The following is an 11,700-nucleotide window of genomic DNA, read 5'->3' on the forward strand; positions in this document are numbered from 1 at the left end:
TAAACAGTTTATTGGAGTTGTTTGAAAGAGTAATATTTTTACAGAGGTAAGAACAGAGAACTTATAGATATCCTATACTTGGATTGTCAGAAGGCATTTGATAAGGTGCCAGGGGGTATTGCAGATTAGAAAAGTTCCTGGTGGTGTAGGGGATAAAATATTAGCATGGACAGAAGAGTGGCTGGCTGGAAGAAAACAGAAAGTATGCATAAATGGATCTTTGTCTGTTTGGCAGGATGTGACAGTGGAATCCACAAAGTATAGTGTTTGGACATCAACCTTTTATAAGTTTCATCAATGACTTAGAGAGTGAAGGCATGGTAACTCAATCTGTAGACAACATCAACATAGGAAGGAAAGCATGTTGGACGGAAGACAGAAGGAAGTTATAGGTGGATATTGACAGGCTGAGTCAGTGATCAAAACTCTGGCAGGAGGAGTTTAATGCATTTTATCAGGAAGAATGAAAAAGCAGAGTATTATTTAAATAGAGAATGGCTGTAGAGTTCTGATGTGAGTTCTGTTCTGTTCTGCTTCAGTTATACAGGACATTGCTGAGGTCACATCTTGATAATTGTGTGCAGTTTTGGTCTCCTTTTTTAAGGAAGGATGTAAATATGTTGGAAGTGGTTCAGAGGAGATTTATAGAGTACAGTAGAATCCCTACAGCATGGAAGCAGGCCATTCAGGGCATACCATTACAGGGTAGGGACGATGGCCTAGTGGTATTATCGCTAGACTATTAATCCAGAAACCCAGCTGATGTTCTGGGGACCTGGGTTTGAATCCCACCACAGCAGATGGTGGAATTGGAATTAAAAAAAAAAGTCTGGAATTAAGAATCTACTGATCACCTTGAAATCATTGCCTATTGTCAGAAAACCCATCTAGTTCACTAGTGTCATTCAGAGGAGGAAATCTGCTATTCTCACCTGGTCTGGCCTACATGTGACTCCAGACCCACAGCAATGTGGTTGACTCTCAACTGCCCTCTGAAATGGCCTAGCAAACCACTCAGATGTATCAATTGCTGCAAAGACTCAAAGAAATGGAACTGGATGGATCACCTGGCATCGATCTAGGCACTGGAAAAGACAACGGCAGAAACAGCCCTGTCGACCCTGGAAAGTCCTCCTCACTAACATCTGGGGACAAGTGCCAAAACTGGGAGGGCTGTCTCACAGACTAGTCAAGCAATAGCCTGACATAGTCATACTCACAGAATCACACCTTACAGACAATGTCCCAGACACCACCATCACCATCCCTGGATATGTCCTGTCCCACCGGCAGGACAGACCCAGCAGAAGGGGTGGCACGGTGGTATACAGTCGGAAGGCTGTTGCTCTAGCAGCCCTCAACATTGACTCCGGACCCCATGAAGTCTCATGGCTTCAAGTTAAACATGGGCAAGGAAACCTCCTGCTGATTACCACATACCGTCCTCCCTCAGCTGATGAATCAGTATTCCTCAATGTTGAACAACACTTAGAGGAAGCACTGAGGATAGCAAGAGCACAAAATGGATTTCAATGTCCACCACCAAGAGTGGCTCAGTAGCAGTATTACTGATCAAGCTGGTCGGGTCCTAAAGGACATAGCTGCTAGACTGGGTCTGCGGCAGGTGGTGAGGGAACCAACAAGAGGGAAAAACATACTTGACCTCATCCTTACTAATCTGCCAGCTGCAGGTGCATCTCTCCATGACAGTATTGGTAAGAGTGACCATCGCACAGTCCTTGTGGAGACAAAGTCCTGCCTTCACATCGAGAGTAACTTCCATCGTGTTGTGTGGCACTATCACTGTGCTAAATGGGACAGACTTCAGATAGATCTAGCAACTCAAGACTGGGCCTCCATAATGTGGGCCATCAACAGCAGCAGAATTGTACTCCAGCACAATCTGTAACCCCATGGCCCGGCATATCCCCCACTCAACCATTACCATCCAGCCAGGGGAATCAACCCTGGTTCAATGGAGAGTGCAGGAGGGCATGCCAGGAGCAGCACCATGCATACCTGAAGATGAGGTATCCAGCTGGGAAGCCACCAAACAGGACTACTTACACACCAAACAGCGAAAGCAGCAAGTGATAGACAGAGCTAAGCGATTCCACAACCAATGGATCAGATCTAAGCTCTGCGGTCCTGCCACATCCAGTTGTGAATGGTGGTGGACAATTAAACAACTCACTGGAGGAGGATTCTCCACAAATATCCCCATCCTCAATGATGGAAGAGCCCAGCACATCAGTGTAAAAGATAAGACTGAAGCATTCGCAGCAATCTTCAGCCAGAAGTGCCGAGTGGATGATCCATCTCGGTCTCCTCCAGTGGTCCCCAGCATCACAGATACCAGTCTTCAGCCAATTCGAATCACTCCACGTGATATGAAGAAATGGTTGGAGACACTGGATACTGCAAAGGCTATGGGCCCTAACAACATTCCGGAAATAGTACTGAAGGCTTGTGCTCCAGAACTTGCCACTCCCCTAGCCAAGCTGTTCCAGTACAGTTACAACACTGGCATCTACCCAACAATGTGGAAAATTGCCCAAGTATGTCCTGTACACAAAAAGCAGGACAAATCCAACCCGGCCAATTACCACCCCATCAGTCTCCTCTCGATCATCATAAAGTGATGGAAGGTGTCATCAACAGTGCTATCAAGCAGCACCGCTCAGAAATAACCTGCTCAGTGACGCCCAGTTTGGGTTCCACCAGGGCCACTCAGCTCCTGACCTCATTACAGCCTTGGTTCAAACATGGACAAAAGAGCTGAATTCCAGAGGTGAAGTGAGAGTGACAGCCCTTGATATCAAGTGTGGCATCAAGGAGCCCTGGCAAAACTGGAATCAATGGGTATCAGGGGGCAAACGCTCCGGTGGTTGGAGTCATACCCAACACATAGGAAGATGGTCGTGGTTGTGGGAGTTCAATCATCTCAGCTCCAGGACACCTCTGCAGGAGTTCCTCAGGGTAGTGTCCTAGGCCCAACCATCTTCAGCTGCTTCATCAATGACCGTCCCTCCATCATAAGGTCAGAATTGGAAATGTTCGCCGATGATTACACAATGTTCAGCACCATTCATGACTCCTCAGATACTGAAGCAGTTCATGTTCACACGCAACAAGATTTGGACAATATCCAGGCTTGGGCTGACAAGTGGCAAGTGACATTCGTGTCACACAAATGCCAGGCTATGACCATCACCAATAAGAGACAATCTAAACACTGCCCCTTGACATTCAATGGTGTTACCATCACTGAATCCCCCTCTATCAACATCCTGGGGGTTACCATTGACCAGAAACTCAACTGGACTCACCACATTAACACAGTGGCTACAAGAACAGGCCAGAAGCTGGGAATACTGCAGTGAGTAACTCACCTCCTGACTCCTCAAAGCCTGTCCACCAGCTACAAGTGAGGAATGTGACGGAATATTCCCTACTTGTCTGGATGGGTGCAGCCCCAACAACACTCAAGAAGCTTGACACCATCCAGGACAAAGCAGCCAGCTTGATTGGCACTACATCTACAAGCATTCACTCCCTCCACCACCGACGCTCAGTAGCAGCAGTGTGTACTATCTACAAGATTCGCTGCAGAAATTCACCAAAGATCCTCAGACAACACCTTCCAAACCCATGACCATTACCATCTAGAAGGACAAGGGCAGCAGATATATGGGAACACCATCACGTCCAAGTTCCTCTCCAAATCACTCACCATCCTGATTTGGAAATATATTGCAGTTCTTTCACTGTTGCTGGCTCAAAATCCTGGAATTCCCTTCCTGATAGCATTGTGGGTCAACCCACAGCAGGAGGACTGCAGCGGTTCAAAAAGGCAGCTCACCACTGCCTTCTCAAGGGCAACTAGGGATGGGCAAGAAATGCTGGCCAGTGAGCGACGCCCACATCTCACAAATGAATAAAGAAAAAAAAACCAACCCTCCAAAGAGCATCCCATCCAGACCCACCCACTCTACTCTTATCCCCAGAACCCTGGCTAACACAGCTAGCCTGCATATCCCTGAACACTATGGAAATTTAGCATGGCCAATCCACCTAACCTGCACATCTTTGGATTGTGGGAGGAAGCTGGAGCACCCGGAGGAAACCCACGCAGACATGGGGAGAATGTGCAAACTCCACACAGTCACCTGAGGGTGGAATTGAACCTGGGTCCCTGGCACTGAGACACCGTGTCACCCAATTACTAAACTGATACTTGGAATGAACAGGTTTCTGATATTAAGGTTGGACAGGCTGGGCTTGACTCCACTGGTCTTGAGAAGAGTGATCTTCTAAAAATCTTAACTCAGATTCCAAATGGTCATGACAAAGGTGGACGTGGGAAGGATGGTTCCTCTCGTGGGTCAGTCTAGGGGTTGGAAAGGTCAGAGTTGGAGCCAGCTATCTGAATTCATTCAAAGGAGAGAGGACTTGGGAGAGGGTAAATGAAGTTTACGAAGCAAAAGGACGTGACATCACTGCAGGGCAGATATTTGGGTAATTATGCTGAGATTAGGACAGGAAGGAAAACAGCAAAACAGCAGCAAACAGGTTGAAAAGGGGACAAAATCGTAAAAAGAGAAAGTTAATGTCTCTTTAGTTAAATGTGTGTAATATCTGGAACTTATTAATAAATAAATGGAGTAAGTAGAGGTTAATGGGTATGATCACAGTTACAAGGAAATCAAAGCTGGAAACTAAATATTCCAGCCTATGTGACTTTTTGAAGGGATAGGCAGAACGGGAAGGATGGTGGGGTAGCTTTGTTAGTATAAGATTGGATAAGTATGATAGCAAGAAATGATCTTGGTTTGAATCCATATCAGTGGTGGTAGGAAATAGCAAGGGGAGAAACATAATGGTGGGTGTAGTCTCTAGGCTCCCTAAACAGTCATTGTTATGTAGGCAGAGAATGAATCAGGAGATAATGACAGTATATACAGAAAGCAGTATATTAACATTAATGGGTGATTTAACTATTCATGTAGAATGGGATAGTCAGAATGGCAGCAGAGGCCATGAGGAAGAATTCATAGAGTGGGTTTGGGACAGTTTTCCAGATCAATATGTAATGGATCCAACCAGGGATTGGACTATTCTGGATCTGCTGATGTGTAATTAAGCAGGATTCATAAATTATCTCAGAGTAAAAGATCCCTAGTTAACAGTAACCATTACATGGCAGAATTTAGCATTTCAGTTTGACGGTGAGAAACTTGCATTGGAATGAACTATGTTGAACTTAAATAATTGTAATTACAAAGGGATGAGAGCAGAGTTAGCTGGAGAAGTAGCAGAAAAGCTAGTTGAAGAAGAATGGCAGATATTTAAGGTACTAATTCTTGACTCAGAACAAAAACAGAACCCCAGTGAAGGATACTAGAACAGGGATAAATCAATCATGGCTAACCAAGATAGTTAAGGAATAATGAAATTGAAAGAAAAATATAAATGTGATAAAGATTACTGGTAAACCAGGGCATTGGGAAAGTTTTCAAGATCAACAAAAGATGACCAAAAAAATGAGACAATAAACTTTGAAGGAAAACTAGCAAGTAAAATCAAAACAACCTGCAAGAGCATATCTAATTACATAAAAAGAAAGACAGACCAAAATGAACATGGACCACTTAGAAGATGAGGCTGAAAATTAATAATGGGGAACCAGGAAATTACAGAGAAATTTTTTGAATATTTTGTATCAGTCTTCATAATAGAAGGTGCTCATATTATTCCAAAAATGTCAAATAATCAAGGAGCAAAAGGGGGAAAAAGAATTAAATACAATAATGATCACCACAGTATTAGGGAAACTATTGGGATTAATGACTGATAAGGCACTTGGACCTCATTATTATATCCTATGATACTAAAGACAGTAGCTACAGAGACGGTAGATGCATTGGTAGTAATCTTCTAAAGATTCTGGCATCCTGGAAAAGTCCTAAAGAATTGGATATTGCCAATAGAACACAATTATTTAAAAAGGGATGGAAACACAAAAAATGTAACTATAAGCCAAATGTCTGTCCTTGGAAAAATGTTAGTCCATTCTGAAGGCTGAAATAGCAGATTATAATATAGTCAAGAAAAATCAGCTTGGCTTTATGAAGAGAAATTAAGACTAGTTCATAAGATGTTATTGGAGGTAATAAAGAGGATTAGCTAACATAAAGAAAATAGAGGGTCAGGAAAAGGGATACATTTCAGGAAGGCAATGTGTAGCTAGTAGGATACAACAGGGATCAGTGCTTAGGTCCAAAATTATTTGAAACAACTTGGATGAGGGAAGTGAATGCACTGTCGCCAAATTTGTAGATGATGCAGAAATATGTAAGAGAAGGGTAAGAAGTTGAAGACTACAGAAAGAATCTCCTGCAGCATATATTCAGATTAGTAAGTGGTGCAAAAACATGGCTGATGTAAAGCAGTATGAGAAACTATGAGTTTATGCACATTAACAAGAATTGAATATTATTTAGAAGGAGAAGGACTGCAGAAAGCTGCAGTGCAGAGGGATTTAGGAATCCTCATGCATGAATTACAAAATGCTAGCATACAAATTCAGTGGGGAATAGGGAAGGCAAATGGAATGTTCGCCTTTATTTCGAAGGAAATATAAAAATAGTGAAGTCTTGCTAAAATATATAAGGAATTAGTTAGACTACACCTAGACTACACCTGGTTGTAGTCCTTTTCTAAGGAAATGGATATAATGCTAGTGGGAACTGTGCAGGCAAGGTTGACTGGGTTAATCCTGGGTTTGCAGGGATTTTCTCATGAGGATACGTTGAGTAGATTGGGATGCTACTCGTAGCAGTTTAGAAGAATGAGAGGTGACTGATTAAAATATGTAAGATTCTTAGCGGACTTGATAGAGTAGATGCAGAAAGTTGTTTCACCTTGTGGGAGAGACCAGGTCAATGAGGATAATTTTAGAATAAGGTGTCACCTAGCAAGTACAGAGATGAGGAGGAATGTTTTCTCTCTAAAGGTAATGATCGGTGGAATTCTTTACCATAAAGAATGATGATGAGGCTGGGTTGTTAGGAATATTCAAGGCAGTTTTTAAACAGTAATTGGATCAAGTGTTATGGGAAAAGGCAGGAAAGTGGGATTGCAGATTATCAGATCAGCCATGATCTCATTGAACAGCAAAGCAGGCTTGATGGACTGAATGGCCCACTTCTGATCCTACATAGGAGGAGATATAAAATTACATTCCACTGGAAGCCTGGAGTTACACGTGTGGACCTTATGGAGGTATTTTGCGAAGCAGCCCCCCAGTCTGTGGTTTGATTTCCCCCAATATAGAAGGGAGCATATTGTGAGCAGTGAATACATAGGCAACATTTTAAAAAATTTCAGTTGTTTCATTTGAAAGAAATGTCTGGGGTCTTGAATGATGAGAATGGAGGAGGTGCTATTGTAGGTGTTGTGTCTCCCAGGCTGAGTTGGAAAGGAAACAGAGAGTGTAAGGAGTGATGGAAGAATGAAACAAGGGTGTTGTGGACAGAATCATCCCTTTGGAATGCAGAGCATGGAGAGATAATGGTTTTAATGATGGCTTCATGTAGATTGCAGAAATAGTCGAAGGCGATTTGTTGAATACAGAAGGTCGTGAACATGCAAACATTTAAAATAGTAGCCTATTTGGCTGCTCAAGCCTACTCCGCCAGTCAATAAAATTGAAGAGCTGTGTAGTGGACGGTGAGGACAAAACTCTGGAAGAAAGAGGTCAAAATAAAAGTTTTTGTAATAGAATTGCAGAGGACCCCAATGATGGTGCAGTCCCAGGTTGAGAAAAATACACAGTAATTTTGGAAAGTTGTCCTGTCTAAACAGGGAGAAACAAGTAGAATGGTGCACGATCCATTTAATAGAATAGAATAGTTTGTGCATTGGCCTCAAACTACAATCTGAGGATTTAAATATAATCTAATCAGTACAAAAATTGTACAGCCATTCGAAACATGGTCATTCAAACAATTTCTCGAATGGAGAAATAATCTGAAAGCTTGTCTGATAATAACTTGGTGTGTTAGTATTGTACTGATTTCAATAGGCTTTCTAAATCTGTGCAAATTGAAAAAGGAGACTTTTGAGTTGAAGAAATTATCATTTTATATGCAAGCATTACATTTAAAATCTTCGCAATTCTACTGCACTGCGATTAAGACTGTGTAACACACTGGTGCATATCTTCTCACAGATATGAAGCAATTACAGTTAATTGGTGCTGTTCTCGAAGAGTGTGCAGCTCCTGGGAACTGTGCATCCTAAAGATAAATGATTTTAATTTTGGTGTTTGCACAGCACCAATTAGTACCAATAATACGTTTATTACAACAACCTCCACCACCTCAAAATGCCTGCAGTGCTACATAAAAATGTTCTAATTAAATATTTAAAATACAAAAATTAGATACGCTCAATTAACTTTATTACTGATTAATGGCTGATGCTGGAAAAATAAACATTGTGCAGATGGTTATATCCTGCTGACATTAACATTCTTACAGCCTAGTCAAATTGCACCTAATTAACATTAATTATGCCTCAATGCCAGGCAAGAACATCAGCAAATTGAATGAATCTGCCAACTTACACTCAGTAAATATTCAAAGATCAGTGTAAATGAACTAATCTGTGGATATTAATTTACCTGGTTACAAAGAAATACACAAGAAATCATGGAGGCCCTTGGCTTAAAGAGATCATCAGCACCAGCCCTCACTTGATTTCTCCTTTATATAAAGCATCTAGTTGTAGATGGTAGCGTTTCACTTTCGTATTAACAATCATAACTGAGGATGCTCCAAGTAAGATATGTGAATTGTCTTCTTTCTAAGCACAACGCATCACATTGGGATTCTGTGGTACTCTCAGCAATGTGCTTTGTTAGATGCAGATTTCCAAACAAAGTATCCTGATGGCGATTTTCCCACTTTTCTAATCCATTATTTTGATAAATTCATTCATTAACAGGAAATTGAGCTGAACAGTAAAAAGCTGGCTGGCGTAAGTCAACAATCATTAAGGTATTCACACCTAAGCTTCAGACTCACAAATGTTTTTTTCAAGCAGATGCTGGATTTGATTTGGCGTATTGAGGAGCAATAATAGGCTGCAGCTGGAATTAACTGTAACAAGAATATCTGTCTCATGAAATTGACCTTGTTACTTCTGAGAGTGCAGAGAAAAACCAGGATGGCTTGTGTTGGTTACCAAGGGAGAATACTTGAACCTTTCTGTGGCTAAATACATGCACTAACAATGCTCATTCTGAAGCAATTGATAGATAACTCAGTATTTGTATTTCTCCGTGCAAACAACACTCGTCCCAAGCAATAAAATTGCCTGGGAGAGACTGACAGAAAAGAAAGGTGTTTAGTAAAAGTTTGGCACTCATATTCTGCATGGGCTTGGTCAGAATGGTGACATGTTGCTACAATACAGTCTACAGTTTTCTACCTTTGGCACAAATTTAGACTCAATTCTCAATCAGATACAGGTGGGAAAATCTAAAGTCATAGAGTACTACCGCACGGAAAAAAAAACCCTTTGGTCCAACTGGTTCATGATGACCAAGTTTCCCAAACTAGTCCCATTTGCCTGTGTTTGGCCCATATTTCTCTCAACCTTTCCTATTCATGTACCTGTCCAAATGTCTTTTAAATGTTGTAACTGTACCACTTGGATCCACCCTTGATCAGTAGGGAAATCAAGTATTATGGATAAAGAGCAGGAAAGCTGACATGAGGAATATTAAATGGTGGAGCAGGCTCAAGGAGTTGAATGGCCTACTCCTGTTCCTATTTCGTAAGGCCTTAAGTGCGCTTCATACTTGGAATCCAATTTTATTGGTTATATGGCCAAATGCGTGCCCCACAATCTTCAGTATTATTAACATTGCAAAATCCAGGCTAATTTATTTATCTCTTTATAGAATTGACCATCCCCTTCCCATACTGCCCCGTCCCCAAAGGCTTTGCTACTTCTGTTCTTAATGGTTCATGACCAGCTTGAGTGCTGCATTCACTCATTAACAACTCATTTTAAAAATAAAATGTCTTCATGTCCTAATAGTTTGGAATCATCAAGGCTTTTTCATTTTTGATATATATAAATAATGATTGATGTAGTACCTTTCATTTCAAAGTATTTTACAAACAGAACAGAAAATAAAGTTGCATAGGCAAAATTATTTGCAAGTAAATGGCGATTGGAAATGGATTAATAGTTATGCTCCTATAAATTTTTCAGTAACACTGAATACTGTATGAATAAAGTATCAGAAATATCATGAGATTTTGCTTTGGATGTACGTATTATTGAGTATTTTCATGATATTTGAATATATTAAACTGTTTTTAAGAATCTTTTACAATATGTTTTTCTTTAGTTGTATCTCAAGTTTGTGTTTTACTCATTTTAAAACAACAGAGATGATATCCATGGGCCTCTCTGGCTGTCACTTCTATCACTGGTACATGTATTTATATTCAAGCATTATTGTAACTTTTACCTAGTTAATGAACTGACATAGTACGATGAGCTGGAAGCTGAACACTTCCATAGCACAGGGAATTTCCGACAAGAAACTAAAACTTAGCAACACTTCAAATACCTTCCTTCAATCCAAGAAGGAAGGTTGAGTTCACATTTTAAGAAAACCATTGTTCAGCAATTTTAAAAACTGGAATGGCAAAGATTCACATTAAGTGCATTTTTTAGTGGGAGACCTCAACTCAATGCTGGATCAGCAGTTACTTAGTCATACAGATCTGTAGGAAACTCCAACAAGCCCTCAACTAGTTCAGTTAATAAATCATTTATTATGCTCCATGCACAAACCAAGGCATGGAACTTTCCACTCAAACTAATTTTGAAATCAAGATCCTTGCATTATAAGTGAAAGTTTGCTGTGAAGTCTGAGTACTATTTAGTGAATTTTTCCTAAAATTATATTGAAAAAATTAAATTAGTAGAAGCATTAGTATATCGATCCCAGTGTAACCATTGGTCACAAAAGTAGTGAAAGAAAAGTTCTCTTGTGTAGGTTGCTTTAAATCTGCTCAAACATTGCAAACTAATCACATGATATAATCTTTGATACTTTGCAAGATTACTAAATCCACTGATTTTGAACAGTGCAGTAGACTAAAATCTGGAGAAATATAAATATATAATAAATTAAAAATGATTTGTTGTGTTAACGAAATCAAAGTATACTTGTCCCTCAAATACATAGGTCCATCATGAATCTGTTTTTTCTGTCATACTATCTGTAACAATGATAAAGAAATCAACATTAAAACTGTAATTGCAATTTGGCTTTCTTTTTCAGTAAATTTCTCCAGCAAATTCCAGGTGTTATAGGATGCATCTATGGATTAGTACCATCTTAGATACATCTGATTATTGAATTCTCTTAAGGGAGTCTTAGTGTATGTACTGCCTGAATCCATAGCTTGACTCAGCCCGGGCAAAGAGGAATAAGAATCCTTGGAGGAGATCAACTTTCTTTGTTTGTGAGTTCAGCCACTGTCTTACAGGCTAAAGGCTTTTTTAAAATTCATTCACAGCATGAGGGTGTCCCTGGCCAAGCAGCATTTATTGTCCATCCCTAATTGCCAAGAGGGCAGTTGAGAGTCAACCACATTGCTGTGGGTCTGG

This window comes from Rhincodon typus, chromosome 21, assembly GCF_021869965.1.
Source record: "Rhincodon typus isolate 14 chromosome 21, sRhiTyp1.1, whole genome shotgun sequence".
Taxonomy (NCBI): Eukaryota; Metazoa; Chordata; class Chondrichthyes; order Orectolobiformes; family Rhincodontidae; genus Rhincodon; species Rhincodon typus.